At 63.5% G+C, this 12,504-nt stretch overlaps 5 non-coding genes across 5 annotated transcripts; all 5 read right to left on the reverse strand.

Moving 5' to 3' along the window:
* Positions 1-589: 589 nt before the first annotated feature.
* LOC134374264 (small nucleolar RNA SNORD116) lies at positions 590-685 on the reverse strand. Its single transcript, XR_010023132.1, has one exon. It is a non-coding gene; the product is annotated as a small nucleolar RNA SNORD116 (small nucleolar RNA).
* A 2,566-nt stretch (positions 686-3,251) lies between these two features.
* LOC134374265 (small nucleolar RNA SNORD116) lies at positions 3,252-3,347 on the reverse strand. The gene has a single exon (XR_010023133.1). It is a non-coding gene; the product is annotated as a small nucleolar RNA SNORD116 (small nucleolar RNA).
* Positions 3,348-5,912: 2,565 nt separating this feature from the next.
* Positions 5,913-6,008, reverse strand: LOC134374266 (small nucleolar RNA SNORD116). Its single transcript, XR_010023134.1, has one exon. It is a non-coding gene; the product is annotated as a small nucleolar RNA SNORD116 (small nucleolar RNA).
* A 2,566-nt stretch (positions 6,009-8,574) lies between these two features.
* LOC134374267 (small nucleolar RNA SNORD116) lies at positions 8,575-8,670 on the reverse strand. Its single transcript, XR_010023135.1, has one exon. It is a non-coding gene; the product is annotated as a small nucleolar RNA SNORD116 (small nucleolar RNA).
* A 2,566-nt stretch (positions 8,671-11,236) lies between these two features.
* Positions 11,237-11,332, reverse strand: LOC134374268 (small nucleolar RNA SNORD116). Its single transcript, XR_010023136.1, has one exon. It is a non-coding gene; the product is annotated as a small nucleolar RNA SNORD116 (small nucleolar RNA).
* Between the last annotated feature and the right edge of the window lie 1,172 nt (positions 11,333-12,504).

The following is a 12,504-nucleotide window of genomic DNA, read 5'->3' on the forward strand; positions in this document are numbered from 1 at the left end:
CCTTCCCGCCGAGGCCGTCGGCCACCTGCATATCTGGACCTCAGGGCAGGGGGCACGGGAGGAGGTGGTGGAAATCCTCATGGCCCCATTCTGGGTGCAGGGGACACGGAGAGCGGCCGCCAGCCGCGTCCCCCAACCTCTATTCCTTCGACCCCATCACCACTGCCACTCACCTCTCCTCACCAATCACAAAAGCAACTCCCACGGGTGCCTGAGGCCCCGGCCTCGGGTCCTCATCAACGAAAGCAGGGCCGTCTCCTGCCCTCAGACACAGGCCGCGAGGGGCCCCGTCGTAAGGTCCACCGGGGCAAAACACGCCCGCCCTATCGGCTCACCAAGCCTAGGCCTCCTGCACACTCCCCACTGCTACCGCACGCACGCCTCCATTCAGGACCACCGCCTCACCGGACAGGGGCCATTCAGCCAGGGACCGACTCTCCTCCCGTGCCCTCACACATCCAACTGGGGGAATGTACCTCTCGCCCACAAGATGGGAGACCCTGCGCTGCTGAAGGCCCGGCAGCTGCAGCACATGTGAACCAGTGGAGCTGTCCCTCACTCCTGCAGTCCCCGCTCCAGGCAACGTGCTGGACCTCAGTTCCGATGAGAACGACGGTAGTGAGTTTTCACTCATTTTGTTCAGCTTTTCCAAGGAATGTTTTTATGGGGGAGTCATCATCGATCCAAGCACACTCGAGGCCGCTGGACGGTGGGCAGCGCACGCTGGGCAGTGGGCGAGCCGATGGCCTCAGACGCCTCCGGCGCCCTGGAGCACCCAGGCTCGCGCCACCGAGCAGCAGCAACACACAGTCTGCTCGAGCGGTGCACCCGGGCGTGCCACGGGTGGCCTGCGGAGAAGTAGGACCGGGCAGGCCTGCGAAACCCTAAAGACCCCATCAACGGGCTGGGCACAGGAAAGCTTACCGTCCTGAGCGGTCCTCCAGCCTCGGGCGCCCCACCGGACGCACAGATTCCAGGACTCCCAAACGCCTCCGCTCCTCGGGGGAAACCCAGGTGTTCCTTCCTTCCCCGCAGACGGCACGCCTACCAGGGCAACTCCCCCTGAGAAGTGTAGAGACAGATCACATGCACGCTTGAGAAAAGGGCCCAGGGACACTGGTCGAATCCTTCAGTGCCAAAGCGTCCCGCCGGGTCAACTCTCGCATCTGCTTCCCATCTCCTCGCACTAGATCTCTTCATCTCACTGAACACGTGTCCCTCCTGCTAGATCCCTGTGCAGCACGTGGGGGGACTCGGGTCCGTGCGAGCCTGTGCGTCGCTTCCTAGGGTGCACGTGTGGACCTCCACACCTTCACGAGCCCCTCGGTCACTGCGTATGGCTCCCAGGCCTCCCACACCCCTCTGCAGACCTACTGCTCACGAACAGGCCTTCTCTCCAATGGACGTCACCTCTGACCCCTCCCTCACCGTCGCTCAGACAGTCCAGATGCTCCTTCTCTAACAGCCTCACGTGTGGTAAAAGCACACACCAACTGCCTGTGCATGCTCCTCCTCACCTGGGCTCCCAAGTCCACGGGGAGATACTGTCTCCGAGAGCCCCCCGGGGCAAAGCCCACTTGGCTGACAACCAACCACCCACAGCTGCACAAACCACCGCTACAACAGCCCGTGTGCACGTCTCTCGGGGACACGGCCTCAAGGGCAGAGCCGGACCACCCCTGGGGCTCAGGCTTCTTCACACCACCGGCGTCCTCCGGTCAGCTACCTCCGCGGGCCCTCGCTCAGCCGACAGAAAGACCAAACGGACTGGGTCGTCTTCAAGGACGACCCACGTCCCTCACCCTGCAGCACTCAGGGCACACTCGCACCCGTAGGCCTTCTCAGCACTTGCCCCTGTGCAAAGTGGTGGTCAGTCACACAGCACAGCTGACCCAATCCTCACCCCCATGCCAGCAACCCAACACTCCCGAGACACGACCTCAACGACAACGTGCACGTCTTCTACCTCAGCTGGAGGACGACAGGGGCCCATCGTCTCAACCTTCCCTGAGCCCACCCCACGAAATCCAACCTTTCATCCCCAAAGTGCCACACTACCAACGACAGCGGGCTAGGAGAGCGACAGCGGCATAACCACCCAAACTCAAAGGGGACCCCAACAGGTCACACCTGAAGCACTAGGACATGCCCACGCATCCACGGACCGGAGAAGCTCTCTCCGGGACGCCTTCCATGACACTGCACTGGAGGTGCCTGCGCTGTGCCAACCGCTCTCCGAGGATGAACATGGGCGTGGGCGGGCCCAGTGAGAGACACCCGTGCCAGTGGATCGCAACTGCCACCCTCCATGCATGGACCCTGGGAGGGGCGACTGTGGACCCACAGGCACAGGGGCCAAGGCCAGGTGGAGCCCGAGAGTCTGGCCCGCAAAGGCACTTCACGGGCCCTCGGCGAGGCACGGCTACGACCGCCCACCATGGAGCGCCCTGCTCCGCGAGGAAGAATCCTGGGCATGACAAGGTCCTGTGCGGGAGCACCGTGCTCCCCCACGTTGAAACCTCTCCTCGCAGTCCCCTCTCGGACACCTATCGCTGCCCGGACAACTCCGAGGACAGAGAAGCCAGGACGGAAGCTGCACAGAGGAGACGATCCACGACACGCACGCGTGTGCATGCACGCGCTGACCCTACCCTTGGCTTTCCCTTCCCGCCGAGGCCGTCGGCCACCTGCATATCTGGACCTCAGGGCAGGGGGCACGGGAGGAGGTGGTGGAAATCCTCATGGCCCCATTCTGGGTGCAGGGGACACGGAGAGCGGCCGCCAGCCGCGTCCCCCAACCTCTATTCCTTCGACCCCATCACCACTGCCACTCACCTCTCCTCACCAATCACAAAAGCAACTCCCACGGGTGCCTGAGGCCCCGGCCTCGGGTCCTCATCAGCGAAAGCAGGGCCGTCTCCTGCCCTCAGACACAGGCCGCGAGGGGCCCCGTCGTAAGGTCCACCGGGGCAAAACACGCCCGCCCTATCGGCTCACCAAGCCTAGGCCTCCTGCACACTCCCCACTGCTACCGCACGCACGCCTCCATTCAGGACCACCGCCTCACCGGACAGGGGCCATTCAGCCAGGGACCGACTCTCCTCCCGTGCCCTCACACATCCAACTGGGGGAATGTCCCTCTCGCCCACAAGATGGGAGACCCTGCGCTGCTGAAGGCCCGGCAGCTGCAGCACATGTGGACCAGTGGAGCTGTCCCTCACTCCTGCAGTCCCCGCTCCAGGCAACGTGCTGGACCTCAGTTCCGATGAGAACGACGGTAGTGAGTTTTCACTCATTTTGTTCAGCTTTTCCAAGGAATGTTTTTATGGGGGAGTCATCATCGATCCAAGCACACTCGAGGCCGCTGGACGGTGGGCAGCGCACGCTGGGCAGTGGGCGAGCCGATGGCCTCAGATGCCTCCGGCGCCCTGGAGCACCCAGGCTCGCGCCACCGAGCAGTAGCAACACACAGTCTGCTCGAGCGGTGCACCCGGGCGTGCCACGGGTGGCCTGCGGAGAAGTAGGACCGGGCAGGCCTGCGAAACCCTAAAGACCCCATCAACGGGCTGGGCACAGGAAAGCTTACCGTCCTGAGCGGTCCTCCAGCCTCGGGCGCCCCACCGGACGCACAGATTCCAGGACTCCCAAACCCTCCGCTCCTCGGGGGAAACCCAGGTGTTCCTTCCTTCCCCGCAGACGGCACGCCTACCAGGGCAACTCCCCCTGAGAAGTGTAGAGACAGATCACATGCACGCTTGAGAAAAGGGCCCAGGGACACTGGTCGAATCCTTCAGTGCCAAAGCGTCCCGCCGGGTCAACTCTCGCATCTGCTTCCCATCTCCTCGCACTAGATCTCTTCATCTCACTGAACACGTGTCCCTCCTGCTAGATCCCTGTGCAGCACGTGGGGGGACTCGGGTCCGTGCGAGCCTGTGCGTCGCTTCCTAGGGTGCACGTGTGGACCTCCACACCTTCACGAGCCCCTCGGTCACTGCGTATGGCTCCCAGGCCCCCCACACCCCTCTGCAGACCTACTGCTCACGAACAGGCCTTCTCTCCAATGGACGTCACCTCTGACCCCTCCCTCACCGTCGCTCAGACAGTCCAGATGCTCCTTCTCTAACAGCCTCACGTGTGGTAAAAGCACACACCAACTGCCTGTGCACGCTCCTCCTCACCTGGGCTCCCAAGTCCACGGGGAGATACTGTCTCCGAGAGCCCCCCGGGGCAAAGCCCACTTGGCTGACAACCAACCACCCACAGCTGCACAAACCACCGCTACAACAGCCCGTGTGCACGTCTCTCGGGGACACGGCCTCAAGGGCAGAGCCGGACCACCCCTGGGGCTCAGGCTTCTTCACACCACCGGCGTCCTCCAGTCAGCTACCTCCGCGGGCCCTCGCTCAGCCGACAGAAAGACCAAACGGACTGGGTCGTCTTCAAGGACGACCCACGTCCCTCACCCTGCAGCACTCAGGGCACACTCGCACCCGTAGGCCTTCTCAGCACTTGCCCCTGTGCAAAGTGGTGGTCAGTCACACAGCAAAGCTGACCCAATCCTCACCCCCATGCCAGCAACCCAACACTCCCGAGACACGACCTCAACGACAACGTGCACGTCTTCTACCTCAGCTGGAGGACGACAGGGGCCCATCGTCTCAACCTTCCCTGAGCCCACCCCACGAAATCCAACCTTTCATCCCCAAAGTGCCACACTACCAACGACAGCGGGCTAGGAGAGCGACAGCGGCATAACCACCCAAACTCAAAGGGGACCCCAACAGGTCACACCTGAAGCACTAGGACATGCCCACGCATCCACGGACCGGAGAAGCTCTCTCCGGGACGCCTTCCATGACACTGCACTGGAGGTGCCTGCGCTGTGCCAACCGCTCTCCGAGGATGAACATGGGCGTGGGCGGGCCCAGTGAGAGACACCCGTGCCAGTGGATCGCAACTGCCACCCTCCATGCATGGACCCTGGGAGGGGCGACTGTGGACCCACAGGCACAGGGGCCAAGGCCAGGTGGAGCCCGAGAGTCTGGCCCGCAAAGGCACTTCACGGGCCCTCGGCGAGGCACGGCTACGACCGCCCACCATGGAGCGCCCTGCTCCGCGAGGAAGAATCCTGGGCATGACAAGGTCCTGTGCGGGAGCACCGTGCTCCCCCACGTTGAAACCTCTCCACGCAGTCCCCTCTCGGACACCTATCGCTGCCCGGACAACTCCGAGGACAGAGAAGCCAGGACGGAAGCTGCACAGAGGAGACGATCCACGACACGCACGCGTGTGCATGCACGCGCTGACCCTACCCTTGGCTTTCCCTTCCCGCCGAGGCCGTCGGCCACCTGCATATCTGGACCTCAGGGCAGGGGGCACGGGAGGAGGTGGTGGAAATCCTCATGGCCCCATTCTGGGTGCAGGGGACACGGAGAGCGGCCGCCAGCCGCGTCCCCCAACCTCTATTCCTTCGACCCCATCACCACTGCCACTCACCTCTCCTCACCAATCACAAAAGCAACTCCCACGGGTGCCTGAGGCCCCGGCCTCGGGTCCTCATCAGCGAAAGCAGGGCCGTCTCCTGCCCTCAGACACAGGCCGCGAGGGGCCCCGTCGTAAGGTCCACCGGGGCAAAACACGCCCGCCCTATCGGCTCACCAAGCCTAGGCCTCCTGCACACTCCCCACTGCTACCGCACGCACGCCTCCATTCAGGACCACCGCCTCACCGGACAGGGGCCATTCAGCCAGGGACCGACTCTCCTCCCGTGCCCTCACACATCCAACTGGGGGAATGTCCCTCTCGCCCACAAGATGGGAGACCCTGCGCTGCTGAAGGCCCGGCAGCTGCAGCACATGTGGACCAGTGGAGCTGTCCCTCACTCCTGCAGTCCCCGCTCCAGGCAACGTGCTGGACCTCAGTTCCGATGAGAACGACGGTAGTGAGTTTTCACTCATTTTGTTCAGCTTTTCCAAGGAATGTTTTTATGGGGGAGTCATCATCGATCCAAGCACACTCGAGGCCGCTGGACGGTGGGCAGCGCACGCTGGGCAGTGGGCGAGCCGATGGCCTCAGACGCCTCCGGCGCCCTGGAGCACCCAGGCTCGCGCCACCGAGCAGTAGCAACACACAGTCTGCTCGAGCGGTGCACCCGGGCGTGCCACGGGTGGCCTGCGGAGAAGTAGGACCGGGCAGGCCTGCGAAACCCTAAAGACCCCATCAACGGGCTGGGCACAGGAAAGCTTACCGTCCTGAGCGGTCCTCCAGCCTCGGGCGCCCCACCGGACGCACAGATTCCAGGACTCCCAAACGCCTCCGCTCCTCGGGGGAAACCCAGGTGTTCCTTCCTTCCCCGCAGACGGCACGCCTACCAGGGCAACTCCCCCTGAGAAGTGTAGAGACAGATCACATGCACGCTTGAGAAAAGGGCCCAGGGACACTGGTCGAATCCTTCAGTGCCAAAGCGTCCCGCCGGGTCAACTCTCGCATCTGCTTCCCATCTCCTCGCACTAGATCTCTTCATCTCACTGAACACGTGTCCCTCCTGCTAGATCCCTGTGCAGCACGTGGGGGGACTCGGGTCCGTGCGAGCCTGTGCGTCGCTTCCTAGGGTGCACGTGTGGACCTCCACACCTTCACGAGCCCCTCGGTCACTGCGTATGGCTCCCAGGCCTCCCACACCCCTCTGCAGACCTACTGCTCACGAACAGGCCTTCTCTCCAATGGACGTCACCTCTGACCCCTCCCTCACCGTCGCTCAGACAGTCCAGATGCTCCTTCTCTAACAGCCTCACGTGTGGTAAAAGCACACACCAACTGCCTGTGCACGCTCCTCCTCACCTGGGCTCCCAAGTCCACGGGGAGATACTGTCTCCGAGAGCCCCCCGGGGCAAAGCCCACTTGGCTGACAACCAACCACCCACAGCTGCACAAACCACCGCTACAACAGCCCGTGTGCACGTCTCTCGGGGACACGGCCTCAAGGGCAGAGCCGGACCACCCCTGGGGCTCAGGCTTCTTCACACCACCGGCGTCCTCCGGTCAGCTACCTCCGCGGGCCCTCGCTCAGCCGACAGAAAGACCAAACGGACTGGGTCGTCTTCAAGGACGACCCACGTCCCTCACCCTGCAGCACTCAGGGCACACTCGCACCCGTAGGCCTTCTCAGCACTTGCCCCTGTGCAAAGTGGTGGTCAGTCACACAGCACAGCTGACCCAATCCTCACCCCCATGCCAGCAACCCAACACTCCCGAGACACGACCTCAACGACAACGTGCACGTCTTCTACCTCAGCTGGAGGACGACAGGGGCCCATCGTCTCAACCTTCCCTGAGCCCACCCCACGAAATCCAACCTTTCATCCCCAAAGTGCCACACTACCAACGACAGCGGGCTAGGAGAGCGACAGCGGCATAACCACCCAAACTCAAAGGGGACCCCAACAGGTCACACCTGAAGCACTAGGACATGCCCACGCATCCACGGACCGGAGAAGCTCTCTCCGGGACGCCTTCCATGACACTGCACTGGAGGTGCCTGCGCTGTGCCAACCGCTCTCCGAGGATGAACATGGCCGTGGGCGGGCCCAGTGAGAGACACCCGTGCCAGTGGATCGCAACTGCCACCCTCCATGCATGGACCCTGGGAGGGGCGACTGTGGACCCACAGGCACAGGGGCCAAGGCCAGGTGGAGCCCGAGAGTCTGGCCCGCAAAGGCACTTCACGGGCCCTCGGCGAGGCACGGCTACGACCGCCCACCATGGAGCGCCCTGCTCCGCGAGGAAGAATCCTGGGCATGACAAGGTCCTGTGCGGGAGCACCGTGCTCCCCCACGTTGAAACCTCTCCACGCAGTCCCCTCTCGGACACCTATCGCTGCCCGGACAACTCCGAGGACAGAGAAGCCAGGACGGAAGCTGCACAGAGGAGACGATCCACGACACGCACGCGTGTGCATGCACGCGCTGACCCTACCCTTGGCTTTCCCTTCCCGCCGAGGCCGTCGGCCACCTGCATATCTGGACCTCAGGGCAGGGGGCACGGGAGGAGGTGGTGGAAATCCTCATGGCCCCATTCTGGGTGCAGGGGACACGGAGAGCGGCCGCCAGCCGCGTCCCCCAACCTCTATTCCTTCGACCCCATCACCACTGCCACTCACCTCTCCTCACCAATCACAAAAGCAACTCCCACGTGTGCCTGAGGCCCCGGCCTCGGGTCCTCATCAGCGAAAGCAGGGCCGTCTCCTGCCCTCAGACACAGGCCGCGAGGGGCCCCGTCGTAAGGTCCACCGGGGCAAAACACGCCCGCCCTATCGGCTCACCAAGCCTAGGCCTCCTGCACACTCCCCACTGCTACCGCACGCACGCCTCCATTCAGGACCACCGCCTCACCGGACAGGGGCCATTCAGACAGGGACCGACTCTCCTCCCGTGCCCTCACACATCCAACTAGGGGAATGTCCCTCTCGCCCACAAGATGGGAGACCCTGCGCTGCTGAAGGCCCGGCAGCTGCAGCACATGTGAACCAGTGGAGCTGTCCCTCACTCCTGCAGTCCCCGCTCCAGGCAACGTGCTGGACCTCAGTTCCGATGAGAACGACGGTAGTGAGTTTTCACTCATTTTGTTCAGCTTTTCCAAGGAATGTTTTTATGGGGGAGTCATCATCGATCCAAGCACACTCGAGGCCGCTGGACGGTGGGCAGCTCACGCTGGGCAGTGGGCGAGCCGATGGCCTCAGACGCCTCCGGCGCCCTGGAGCACCCAGGCTCGCGCCACCGAGCAGCAGCAACACACAGTCTGCTCGAGCGGTGCACCCGGGCGTGCCACGGGTGGCCTGCGGAGAAGTAGGACCGGGCAGGCCTGCGAAACCCTAAAGACCCCATCAACGGGCTGGGCACAGGAAAGCTTACCGTCCTGAGCGGTCCTCCAGCCTCGGGCGCCCCACCGGACGCACAGATTCCAGGACTCCCAAACGCCTCCGCTCCTCGGGGGAAACCCAGGTGTTCCTTCCTTCCCCGCAGACGGCACGCCTACCAGGGCAACTCCCCCTGAGAAGTGTAGAGACAGATCACATGCACGCTTGAGAAAAGGGCCCAGGGACACTGGTCGAATCCTTCAGTGCCAAAGCGTCCCGCCGGGTCAACTCTCGCATCTGCTTCCCATCTCCTCGCACTAGATCTCTTCATCTCACTGAACACGTGTCCCTCCTGCTAGATCCCTGTGCAGCACGTGGGGGGACTCGGGTCCGTGCGAGCCTGTGCGTCGCTTCCTAGGGTGCACGTGTGGACCTCCACACCTTCACGAGCCCCTCGGTCACTGCGTATGGCTCCCAGGCCTCCCACACCCCTCTGCAGACCTACTGCTCACGAACAGGCCTTCTCTCCAATGGACGTCACCTCTGACCCCTCCCTCACCGTCGCTCAGACAGTCCAGATGCTCCTTCTCTAACAGCCTCACGTGTGGTAAAAGCACACACCAACTGCCTGTGCACGCTCCTCCTCACCTGGGCTCCCAAGTCCACGGGGAGATACTGTCTCCGAGAGCCCCCCGGGGCAAAGCCCACTTGGCTGACAACCAACCACCCACAGCTGCACAAACCACCGCTACAACAGCCCGTGTGCACGTCTCTCGGGGACACGGCCTCAAGGGCAGAGCCGGACCACCCCTGGGGCTCAGGCTTCTTCACACCACCGGCGTCCTCCGGTCAGCTACCTCCGCGGGCCCTCGCTCAGCCGACAGAAAGACCAAACGGACTGGGTCGTCTTCAAGGACGACCCACGTCCCTCACCCTGCAGCACTCAGGGCACACTCGCACCCGTAGGCCTTCTCAGCACTTGCCCCTGTGCAAAGTGGTGGTCAGTCACACAGCACAGCTGACCCAATCCTCACCCCCATGCCAGCAACCCAACACTCCCGAGACACGACCTCAACGACAACGTGCACGTCTTCTACCTCAGCTGGAGGACGACAGGGGCCCATCGTCTCAACCTTCCCTGAGCCCACCCCACGAAATCCAACCTTTCATCCCCAAAGTGCCACACTACCAACGACAGCGGGCTAGGAGAGCGACAGCGGCATAACCACCCAAACTCAAAGGGGACCCCAACAGGTCACACCTGAAGCACTAGGACATGCCCACGCATCCACGGACCGGAGAAGCTCTCTCCGGGACGCCTTCCATGACACTGCACTGGAGGTGCCTGCGCTGTGCCAACCGCTCTCCGAGGATGAACATGGCCGTGGGCGGGCCCAGTGAGAGACACCCGTGCCAGTGGATCGCAACTGCCACCCTCCATGCATGGACCCTGGGAGGGGCGACTGTGGACCCACAGGCACAGGGGCCAAGGCCAGGTGGAGCCCGAGAGTCTGGCCCGCAAAGGCACTTCACGGGCCCTCGGCGAGGCACGGCTACGACCGCCCACCATGGAGCGCCCTGCTCCGCGAGGAAGAATCCTGGGCATGACAAGGTCCTGTGCGGGAGCACCGTGCTCCCCCACGTTGAAACCTCTCCACGCAGTCCCCTCTCGGACACCTATCGCTGCCCGGACAACTCCGAGGACAGAGAAGCCAGGACGGAAGCTGCACAGAGGAGACGATCCACGACACGCACGCGTGTGCATGCACGCGCTGACCCTACCCTTGGCTTTCCCTTCCCGCCGAGGCCGTCGGCCACCTGCATATCTGGACCTCAGGGCAGGGGGCACGGGAGGAGGTGGTGGAAATCCTCATGGCCCCATTCTGGGTGCAGGGGACACGGAGAGCGGCCGCCAGCCGCGTCCCCCAACCTCTATTCCTTCGACCCCATCACCACTGCCACTCACCTCTCCTCACCAGTCACAAAAGCAACTCCCACGTGTGCCTGAGGCCCCGGCCTCGGGTCCTCATCAGCGAAAGCAGGGCCGTCTCCTGCCCTCAGACACAGGCCGCGAGGGGCCCTGTCGTAAGGTCCACCGGGGCAAAACACGCCCGCCCTATCGGCTCACCAAGCCTAGGCCTCCTGCACACTCCCCACTGCTACCGCACGCACGCCTCCATTCAGGACCACCGCCTCACCGGACAGGGGCCATTCAGCCAGGGACCGACTCTCCTCCCGTGCCCTCACACATCCAACTAGGGGAATGTCCCTCTCGCCCACAAGATGGGAGACCCTGCGCTGCTGAAGGCCCGGCAGCTGCAGCACATGTGAACCAGTGGAGCTGTCCCTCACTCCTGCAGTCCCCGCTCCAGGCAACGTGCTGGACCTCAGTTCCGATGAGAACGACGGTAGTGAGTTTTCACTCATTTTGTTCAGCTTTTCCAAGGAATGTTTTTATGGGGGAGTCATCATCGATCCAAGCACACTCGAGGCCGCTGGACGGTGGGCAGCGCACGCTGGGCAGTGGGCGAGCCGATGGCCTCAGACGCCTCCGGCGCCCTGGAGCACCCAGGCTCGCGCCACCGAGCAGCAGCAACACACAGTCTGCTCGAGCAGTGCACCCGGGCGTGCCACGGGTGGCCTGCGGAGAAGTAGGACCGGGCAGGCCTGCGAAACCCTAAAGACCCCATCAACGGGCTGGGCACAGGAAAGCTTACCGTCCTGAGCGGTCCTCCAGCCTCGGGCGCCCCACCGGACGCACAGATTCCAGGACTCCCAAACGCCTCCGCTCCTCGGGGGAAACCCAGGTGTTCCTTCCTTCCCCGCAGACGGCACGCCTACCAGGGCAACTCCCCCTGAGAAGTGTAGAGACAGATCACATGCACGCTTGAGAAAAGGGCCCAGGGACACTGGTCGAATCCTTCAGTGCCAAAGCGTCCCGCCGGGTCAACTCTCGCATCTGCTTCCCATCTCCTCGCACTAGATCTCTTCATCTCACTGAACACGTGTCCCTCCTGCTAGATCCCTGTGCAGCACGTGGGGGGACTCGGGTCCGTGCGAGCCTGTGCGTCGCTTCCTAGGGTGCACGTGTGGACCTCCACACCTTCACGAGCCCCTCGGTAACTGCGTATGGCTCCCAGGCCTCCCACACCCCTCTGCAGACCTACTGCTCACGAACAGGCCTTCTCTCCAATGGACGTCACCTCTGACCCCTCCCTCACCGTCGCTCAGACAGTCCAGATGCTCCTTCTCTAACAGCCTCACGTGTGGTAAAAGCACACACCAACTGCCTGTGCACGCTCCTCCTCACCTGGGCTCCCAAGTCCACGGGGAGATACTGTCTCCGAGAGCCCCCCGGGGCAAAGCCCACTTGGCTGACAACCAACCACCCACAGCTGCACAAACCACCGCTACAACAGCCCGTGTGCACGTCTCTCGGGGACACGGCCTCAAGGGCAGAGCCGGACCACCCCTGGGGCTCAGGCTTCTTCACACCACCGGCGTCCTCCGGTCAGCTACCTCCGCGGGCCCTCGCTCAGCCGACAGAAAGACCAAACGGACTGGGTCGTCTTCAAGGACGACCCACGTCCCTCACCCTGCAGCACTCAGGGCACACTCGCACCCGTAGGCCTTCTCAGCCCTTGCCCCTG

The sequence above is a fragment of the Cynocephalus volans genome, chromosome 3, assembly GCF_027409185.1.
Source record: "Cynocephalus volans isolate mCynVol1 chromosome 3, mCynVol1.pri, whole genome shotgun sequence".
Classification (NCBI taxonomy): Eukaryota; Metazoa; Chordata; class Mammalia; order Dermoptera; family Cynocephalidae; genus Cynocephalus; species Cynocephalus volans.